Source organism: Chrysochloris asiatica, unplaced genomic scaffold, assembly GCF_000296735.1.
Source record: "Chrysochloris asiatica unplaced genomic scaffold, ChrAsi1.0 scaffold00018, whole genome shotgun sequence".
NCBI lineage: Eukaryota > Metazoa > Chordata > Mammalia > Afrosoricida > Chrysochloridae > Chrysochloris > Chrysochloris asiatica.
In genome coordinates this window covers 28,346,559-28,355,471 of record NW_006408536.1, presented here as the reverse complement: position 1 = coordinate 28,355,471, position 8,913 = coordinate 28,346,559, and positions in this window count along the sequence as shown.

Here is an 8,913-nt window from a genome sequence, read left to right as displayed (position 1 = left end):
GGGGCACCATGAGTGGGATCTACTTATGAAAATCATCCACTGAGAACCCTGTGGGCACAGTTCTACTCTGACACACACGGGCTCGCTGTGAGTTGAAGTCTCCTTGAAGGCAGCTGGCTTAACTTGTTTATTTGGATTTTTTGCTAAGTAATAGGTTTATCTACTATCATCATTTCGAAGCAGCCAGGAGTCCTGGTGTGGCGCTGTGGGTTAATGCTCCAGACTGCACAGCCATTTGAACTGCAAGGTTGGTGGTTCAAGCTTACCAGCTGCTCCTTGGAAACCCTATACAGGGTCGCTGTGAGTCGTAACCGACTCGACGGCACTTAACAACAACAACAATAAGTGTCCACAATATGTTGATGTTTCTGAAGCATCTGTGAAGTGATAGAGAGCTCGCTCGCTATGATTTGTACTGATGAAAAACTCAGGTTCTGTTATTTTACCACGTGGCTTTGTTGCGTGCCTTTATAAGGTCATTGGGTGAAAGGTTAGTGAAAATGAAGATGGTGTTTCTTCCCCCTAGCCAAGTTCACGGGGCCCATCAACGTGACCCTTTGAGGAGGCCTCAGAACGCAGGTCAGATTTTCCAACCAGACCACTGGGCACAAACCCCACCCGAAGCGCCAGTGGAACATAGCTGGCTGCTGTCCATGAATCGCCCCAACTCCCAACAGAGCCCGAAACTGCCCAGCCTGGCACCCTCTCCCCCATTGGTGGCCCACGAGCCTCTAGTGATGTCTAAGATTTTTAAATTTTATTGTGGTAAAATGTACATAACACATCATACACCATTTCAGCCATTTCTGCAAGTACCCAGCAAACTGGGCCTCCATTCTCTCTCCAAACCGTGTTCCCTTACACAAAAACTCACTGGTCCGTCCGCAGAACCTCCCCTTCTCACCCTCCCTCTCACACTTGGTAACTACTAATCATCTTTGGCTTGTATGTTTGTGTGTCTTTCATATAAATGATACATGAAGTCATAGCAGTATTTGTCATTTTGCAACTGATTTCGTTCAGCATGATGTTTTTGAGGTTCCTCCATGCTGTGGCGAGCATTATGACTTCATTTCTGTTTGTGACTGAGAAGTGTTCTGTAAAGGTGCTCTGCTAGCGTAGTAGTTACGAGTTGGGCTGCTCATCTCAAGGTCAGCAGTTCTAAACTACCAGCGGTCCTGTGGGAGAAAGATGAGGCTTTCTGCCCTTGTAAAGATTTACTGCCTCAGAAATCCTATCCAGAGGTGCTGTGAGTCGAAACCGACTCCATAGCATATAACCAGCATTCAATTGTGTTCATCCATTCATCTGCTGATGAACATGTATAGGTTTTCATTAACTGAAATTTGGCAGTCGGTTACCAGGCCTTTCTTCCTAGTCTGTTTTCATCTGGGAGCTGCCCTGAAACGTGTTTAGTATCCTAGCCACATGGCATGTGTCCACTGATAGCCAGGTGTGTACATTGGCTAAGACTCAAACTCCAGTGTCCCATGTGGGAACTGGGCATTCTCCCTCTGAGCCACTTCCAGCTCCGCTTCTCTGTTACCTTCAGCTAAAATTCCTACCCATCAAAAATGCTTAATTAGCTGGTGGCCATATTTGCTCCTCTCTGCTTTATTCATTCAGCAAACATTTGACCCAGCACTATTGGAAAAGTACTTCCCTGGGTACCAGGGACACAGCAGTGTATGAGACGTTTGCCATTGGTACTGCCATGCTGAGGGAAAGACAGGTAAGTATGTGCTTCCTCCCAACGGTACTGAACTACAGGAGTGATGAGTGGAACGGGGTGGGGTGGGGGGTGTTTGTTGTGGAGGTGTGTTCTCTGCCATCATTGAGTAAGGGATGGCTCTGGTGGGGTCTGGGGGAGGGGTGGGGATGGAGGTGCTGATTAATTACACATCACGGCATGTGTAAAAGCCCTGGGGCAGGCCTGTGCTTCACAGGAAATGGTGAAAAGTCAGCGGATGATGTGCTAACTCTGTGGGTTAAGGAAGGGTTTATTTAGCTCGTGCCCTGAGTGAGCAGAGCAGGCAGACATTGGCCATGTGTGCACCTTTGAGGCTGGCCCCCACTGCCCGTGGAGAATAGATGACTTGAAGGGAGTGGGGAACAGAAGTGGGTTGATCACTTGGCACTTGCTGGGTGTTTCAAACTGGTGGCAGCTTGGCCCAGGGGGTGACCTCAGAAATAAACAGAAAGGCATCCCTTACATCCTTTTCAGTCAAGACTTCTTATTGTGAAGTGCTGTCAATTCTGACTCACAGCGACCCTCTGTAGGGTTTGCAAGGAACAGCTGGTGGGTTTGAACTGCCGACCTTGCAGTTAGCAGTCCAGTCCTTAGCCTGCAGCAGCATCAAGACAAGATTGTAGGATTTAATTTTCGCTCGTTGTGTGGTGTTTCATTCCCCTCATCTTTCTTTCCAGTGAGACCCAAACACTATATATAGGTCAGTCCTCCGCATTGACCTCTAGTGTTTAAACACGACTAATTTTGGACACTTTCTAACTCCTGATTAGATTCGAGGTCAGAGTCTTAAGCCTTATTTGCTCTGAATATTTAAAACAGGATACCACCTGGTTGAACTGAGTGTACAGTTTCTTTGTGTGTTCTTAGGAATCTGGACAGATTACTCAGTAAGAAAACTGAAAGCAGAGCTAGAATTCTATCAGCAAATACTCTGGGGGCTAGTCAAGTCACACACTCTCGGGAAGGCTCTTCTGAGCCCTCCCTAGACTGGTCAGTTGGCATAAACTCTCAATTATGTCTCCTACTCTCTATTCTTTCTCGACTTTCTCCCTGCCTCTTGCACATACACACGCAATAAAAACCACAAACAGAACGCAATTAGCAAAACCCGTGGTCTTGGGCTGGCTGCTATTACTCTTCCCATGTTGGCTGCTCCATCTTGTTTCTTCCGAGGAAGTCCTCTCACCTTTCTTCCCTCTTTGCGTTCTTAGCCCTTGTGCTAGTTCACGGCATGGAAGGAGGAGATATTTTTGTGAAGATTTACATTATCGTTTTACTTTTAGAAAAAGAAACGTTCTGGATATTAATGGAAACGTTTCAGAGTCTCCTGGGTGGCGTTGTCCCTTTGGCTGTCGACTGTGTTCTGGAAACAACCCATTTTATCTACTAAATAAACGTGTTTTTGTATTTCAAGCAAACATGAGACAGAAAACAACTCCAGCGTGGCCAGATTTTAAGTAGGTAAATCAAGTGTTTTGGCATGCCCATCATGTCTCAGTATTTTTCCTTATTTGTTGGCACAGAGAAAATAAATTTTCCCTGAGGAGCTTTTGTTTTCAACAAGCCCCCTGATTGTTAGAAGTGTGAGGCGAGACATCTTAGATTTAATTATTCCCTTTCTGCCTGACAGGATTGAACACTGAAGTGTCTGCTCATGTAATGGTACACTGCAACCCTCTTGCCATATTTTTGGCTTCTAGAACTGCTCTCTGTGTGAGAAATAAAGTTAATGTTTGCAGCTGCTTTTGCTTTTCAGAGTGAAGGTGTGTGTGCATATAAGTTGTGTATGCGTTCAAAAGGTTGTAGAAAACAGATTGAAGAGATAATGGTATGTTTCCATGAAGTTTTTGAAGCCCCCTTGTGTGTGTGTGTGTGAGAGAGAGAGAGAGAGTGTGTGTGTGTGTATGTCTGTGAGGGAGTTACAGGTCAGAGAACCTTGTGTGAGACAAAAGTGAGTATTTGTGCATTGAGAACGCATCAGAATGTGTACATGAAAGGCGCAAGAGAAGATCTGTGTGGATGGGGAATTTGTATGCGTGTGTGTCTGATAGGAAAAGTTTGTATGGGTGTGTGTGTGTGAGAGAGAGTTGTGGATGTGTCTGAGACAAGTATGTGTGCATCGGTGTGCTATATGTGAGGATGTGAGAGAGAAGTGAGTGTATAGGTGTGGTGTGAATGAGGGACGTATGTGTGTGTGTGGTATGTGAGTGGTAGAATGTTGTGAGCACAGTGCATGAAACAGTGTGTGCATGTGTATGTGTGTGAGAGAGAGAACACAGTCTCTCTGCAAACTCACTTGACTCACTCCCTGGAACTTTTATTCTGTCAACCTTGTCATTTGAGGGCAGGAGGTGGAAATGGGTTCAGAGTAAGCAGACAGAATTTGCCTGTTAGCTTAGTTGTAACAGGATAGTTACATAAATTAAGTCTGTTGGACAACAGATCCAATCCCCCTGCCTGCCCCCATTCTATACTTGAATTCTCCCTGAGTAGAAGATAGATTTCAGGAAGAGTTCGAATACTGAGCTGGGAGACGTTGAACAGAGTTGATGAATATCCGGTGTAGCCTTTTCCTGTTATAGATGTGGAAACTAAGGGAGGTGGCTGGGGCAAGGACAAAACTTCCCTGGCTCCCAGTCATCCTCCCCCAGCTCTTGTGGACAGCAGGCACGTGCCGAGCAACTTTTTCCTCTACAGAAAGGACCAGGTAGTACACTTTTTTTTTTTTTTTAGGTTTTGAGGGTCAAGGCAGTGTGTTTCAACCATTCAGCTCTTCAGCTTGACTGTTAGGATATGAAAATGGCACATGAATGAATGAACGAACAAACAAGAATGGCCACGGTCCAGTAAGACAGTGTTTAGGGATGCTGGATTTTGGATTTTATATAATTTTTTCACATCATGAAAAATTTTTATCGATTAAACCGTTTAGTTATATGTGTATACATGTATATGGGAGTCCTGGTGTGGTGCTGTAGAAAAAACACTAGACCACACGGTTGGTTTGAACCACAAGGGCCAGCAGTTCAAACTCACCAGCCATTCCTTGGAAACCCGTACAGGGTCACTAAGAGTCAGAACAGACTCCAAGGCACTTAACAATAACAACAATCTATATAAATCTATGTCCACATGTAGGAAGGAGCTCTGGTAGTGTAGTGGATTATGAGCTGAGCTGCTAACCAAAAGGTCAGCAGTTCGAGTCTCCCAGCTGCTCTGCAGGAGAAAGATGACGCTTTCTGCTCCCATAAAGATTTGCAGACTCGAAAATCCTATACAGTGAGTGGGAACCTACTCCTTGGCACACAGCCACCACCACCTTGCACGTTAGATGGTCGTTCTAAGCTTTTAAGAACCACTTTAGTTGTACCTTAGATGGTCATGCATAAGCTTTTAAGAACGCAATTTCTACTTACCAAAGTAGGATGTAGATCATAATGTGATTGTGGACCTTGGTATGCCCGTTCTACAGGCCGCAGGTTTTTGCCAATAAATAAAAATAATAATACAGGAGTCCTTCTTGCTTAATTTGCACCATATTTTACAAGTCAGGTAGTGAATGTTGTTATTGTTAAGTGCCGTCAAGTTGGTTCTGACCCATATCGACCCTTACAGGGTTTCCAAGGACCGGCTGGTGGGCTTGAACCACCGACCTTGTGGTTCAAACTGATCTTGTGGTTCAGACACAGTGCCACAATACCTGGTATTTAAGGGGACATAAAATCCAGAAAAGTGTCTTAGTTTGATTGTGATTTGTCTTTTGCATGCAAGTTTGTCTGCTTCTGCGAAATTGGCAGAAATTAAGAGTTTTCTTAAATTTTGTCAGCATAATTTAAAAGCAATTAAATCAATTTTAGTTATTAAATTTATAATTTTGTGTAGATAAATTCAATTTTTACAAACACTTATGCTTAATGAACAGACCACATCATACCTTTTGATGTTCTTAAATTATCCACGGCTTTAAAGCTGTCAGACAAGTTGGATTTTAAAATTAAAAGTACTACTGCCTGTTTCCATATTTTACTCCAAAAATATTTGTTTTTCTTTCATAATAAAGAGGAGAGGACAATGCCTTGGCTTCTCAATTTTAAGGAATTATACCAATGCAAAGTCATTTGAACTGCAACGCTGGTGGTTCAAGCTCACCAGCTGCTCCTTGGAAACCCTATACAGGATCACTCTGGGTCGGAATCGACTTGACGGCACTTAACAACAACAATTGATGTCTCAGATAATTTTTATTGAACTGGGATGATTTTGATCTAAAAATACCACTTTAGGATGGTTTTTCTGAAAATGTGGTGGTGTTTTTTTTTAAGCACCTTTTTTTTTTTTTTTTTGATTACTACGAGTACTGGTTTCAGTTGGGTTGACTCTGACTCATGGAATCCTCGTATGTCAGAGTAAAAACTGCTCCATAGAGTGTCCAATTGCTGCTTTTGGAAATACACTGCTAGACCTTTCTTAATCTGACTTAGTCTGGGATCTCCATCAAAACCTGTCCACCGTGGGTGACCCTGCTGGTATTTTAAATACTGAAGGCAGAGCTTCCAGCATCCCAGCAATCTGCAAGCCACCTCAGTAAGACAGACAGACAGACAGACAGACAGACAGAAGGTGATGGCCCATGTGGCTATTGGCGACTGGATTGGAGAACACAGCTGTAAGTAACTAAGTCAGATGACAGTGCTGAGGACTCAGCTTCCGTAGCTGGGGAATCTGGAATGAGCTGCTGGCTGGGACGTGAGACTCAGGAAGCTGGAGTCCAGGAGGGAATTCCATAGTTGACTTCATTTGGGAAGGAAGAGTCATCTCTAAGAGAGGCACCAGGCCCTTGGTGTGCAGTTTTCAGGAGGCTGGCAGGCTTGTGAGGTCAGGGTCAGTGGCCTTGAGGCCATCGGAGAGGCTGTCGGGAGGAGTCTGTTAATGTTCAGTGCTTGCGATGACGGTTGGCTGTGTCTGTCTGCAGATTCAGTTAATAATTTAAAAACTCTAATTCCAGAGACTGGCGATTAGATTTCGTCTGTCTGGATTTTCATGCCAAAGGCCCTGCTCTCAGTCTTGGCTGTGCGTCTCTCTGTTTGACGAATAATTCTAGCCTGGTTTATGTTGCATAAAACAAATGTCAGGTTGGCTGGGGGTCTCATTGGCCATGTCCATCACTACCACCATGGACACTGGTCCCTCCATGTGTGTCAGAGGAGAACTGGGCTCCATGGGATTTTCAGTGTAGAGTTTGCAGAAGTAGGTCACCAGTACTTTCTTCCTAGGTTCCTCTGGGTGGAGGTGGACTTGAGCATACAATTTCTGTTTTCCTTTCAGTGAGCACCTGAGTGCGTGAACAATTTGTATTATCTGGGGATTCCATTAGTTCCATGCTTATACTAGTATGCGTACCTTTTTGCTGGGAGTTATTAAATAGTAACACAGGTTTTCCCCCCAAAGAAACAACAAAAAAATCCTCACTGATTTTGAATATCAGTTCACCAAAGAGAACTTTGTTTAAAGGACATTTTTATGTCCACAGCCCTCAGAATGAGAAACACATAAAACTGTCCGCATTCCTGGAGAAATCGGGATGTATGTGCCAAGCCTACTCCTTCCCTGAAACTGAAGATTGTACTTCAGATCTCTTCTATCAGTGTTTGGCTGAGAACTGATGGTTCTTACTCTTAATCTCCCAAGAAACATCCAGGTTGTTACTTGTTCTGTGATTTTTCTTACAGCCAAGGGTGGTGGGAGTTTTCCTGTTTTTATCTGCTTTCCAGGAAGCACTCGTTTTGGGTCATTTTCCTCACTGGGGGTGGATTTAATGGGCATCAGGTGCCTGGAACCTCTGAGCCAGGTGGCTGCTTTCCACTGTGGAATCTCAGGTCGGCCTGGCTGATCTTTGAGGGTAGTTCGTGACCGCTAGGAAAAGTTGAGTTTTCTGACTATCAGATTTCTTGGAGTATCTTTACTTATTTATTTTGGGGCAGTGTTGATTGCTGAACTGTGGGTTGTGGATGTGTAGTGTCTGCTACAAGGAGACGGAGAGATTATGTTGGGGTGGAGGAAGGAACACTGATGGTCATCCATCATGTGTGGGTCAGATGCATGGAGTTGGGTTTGGAGACCATCACTGCAGGCAGGTCAGTGGCTAGGCGGAGGTCATGGTGGGGAGCAGAGTGCATTATTAGTTTGGCTGGGAAACCAAATAATTCATGTGACTTGCTTGATTGCTAGCTCTGCTTCATTGGGTCGTTTGGGAGTATACGGCATTCAGGGTTGGCGTATACTTGCGGATTTTTCTCTTTATAGTGGTGTTCAATATATATATATCTATATATCGTCTTCATGTGGCACTGTAGCAAAAGCACTGGACACCTAACCACCAGGTGTGGCTTCTGTGGGTTTTAATGCGCTGGACTTCAAAGTGGGTTTTGAACCACAAAGTAGGTGGTTCAAGCTCACCAGCCACTCCTAGAAAACCCTATACAGGGTCGTTATGGGTTGGAACCGACTCGATGGCACTTAACAACAACAACTAACCATAAGGTTGGCAGTTCAAACCTTCAGCTGTTCCTTGGAAACCTATACAGGGTCACTATGAGTTAGCAGCGGGGCCTGGTCATCACCATCAGAACATGGTCATGGCCAGACTGGCTGTTGGCTTCCCCATGCCCTGCTGGCTGGTTGGAATTTGTTCTCAGTTGGCTGAGGAGGCGGGACAGAGAGAAACTGCAGACCAGGAAGGTTCTACTTTCCCTTGGGAAATGAGTCTTCCTGCAGGTTTGCCTCTTTATGCCTTTAGCCTTCGCTAGGTGCTGAAATGAAAAATTCTGGACTCCTTAGCCAAAGAGTCGAGCAGCTGAGGAAAGTCACGTCAGATGAAGGAGTTTACCTTCTCAAATAGGTGCTGACTTAGAATCAACTAAGTGTCTCATATGAATGTTTGCCAAAAGAGCTAAGGTCATCGCAAGCAAGTCTAGTGTTCCATGGTTATACCAGACTATTTCCCACATAATTCTGAAAAAGGAGAAAAGTGAGAGAAAAGATGCTTATATGTTTACTAATGGTTCAAGAGAAACAGCTGTAAACATCCATTGAAAATTGGAACATGGAATGTACGAAGTATGAATTTGGGAAAATTGGAAGTGGTCAAAAATGAAATGGAACGC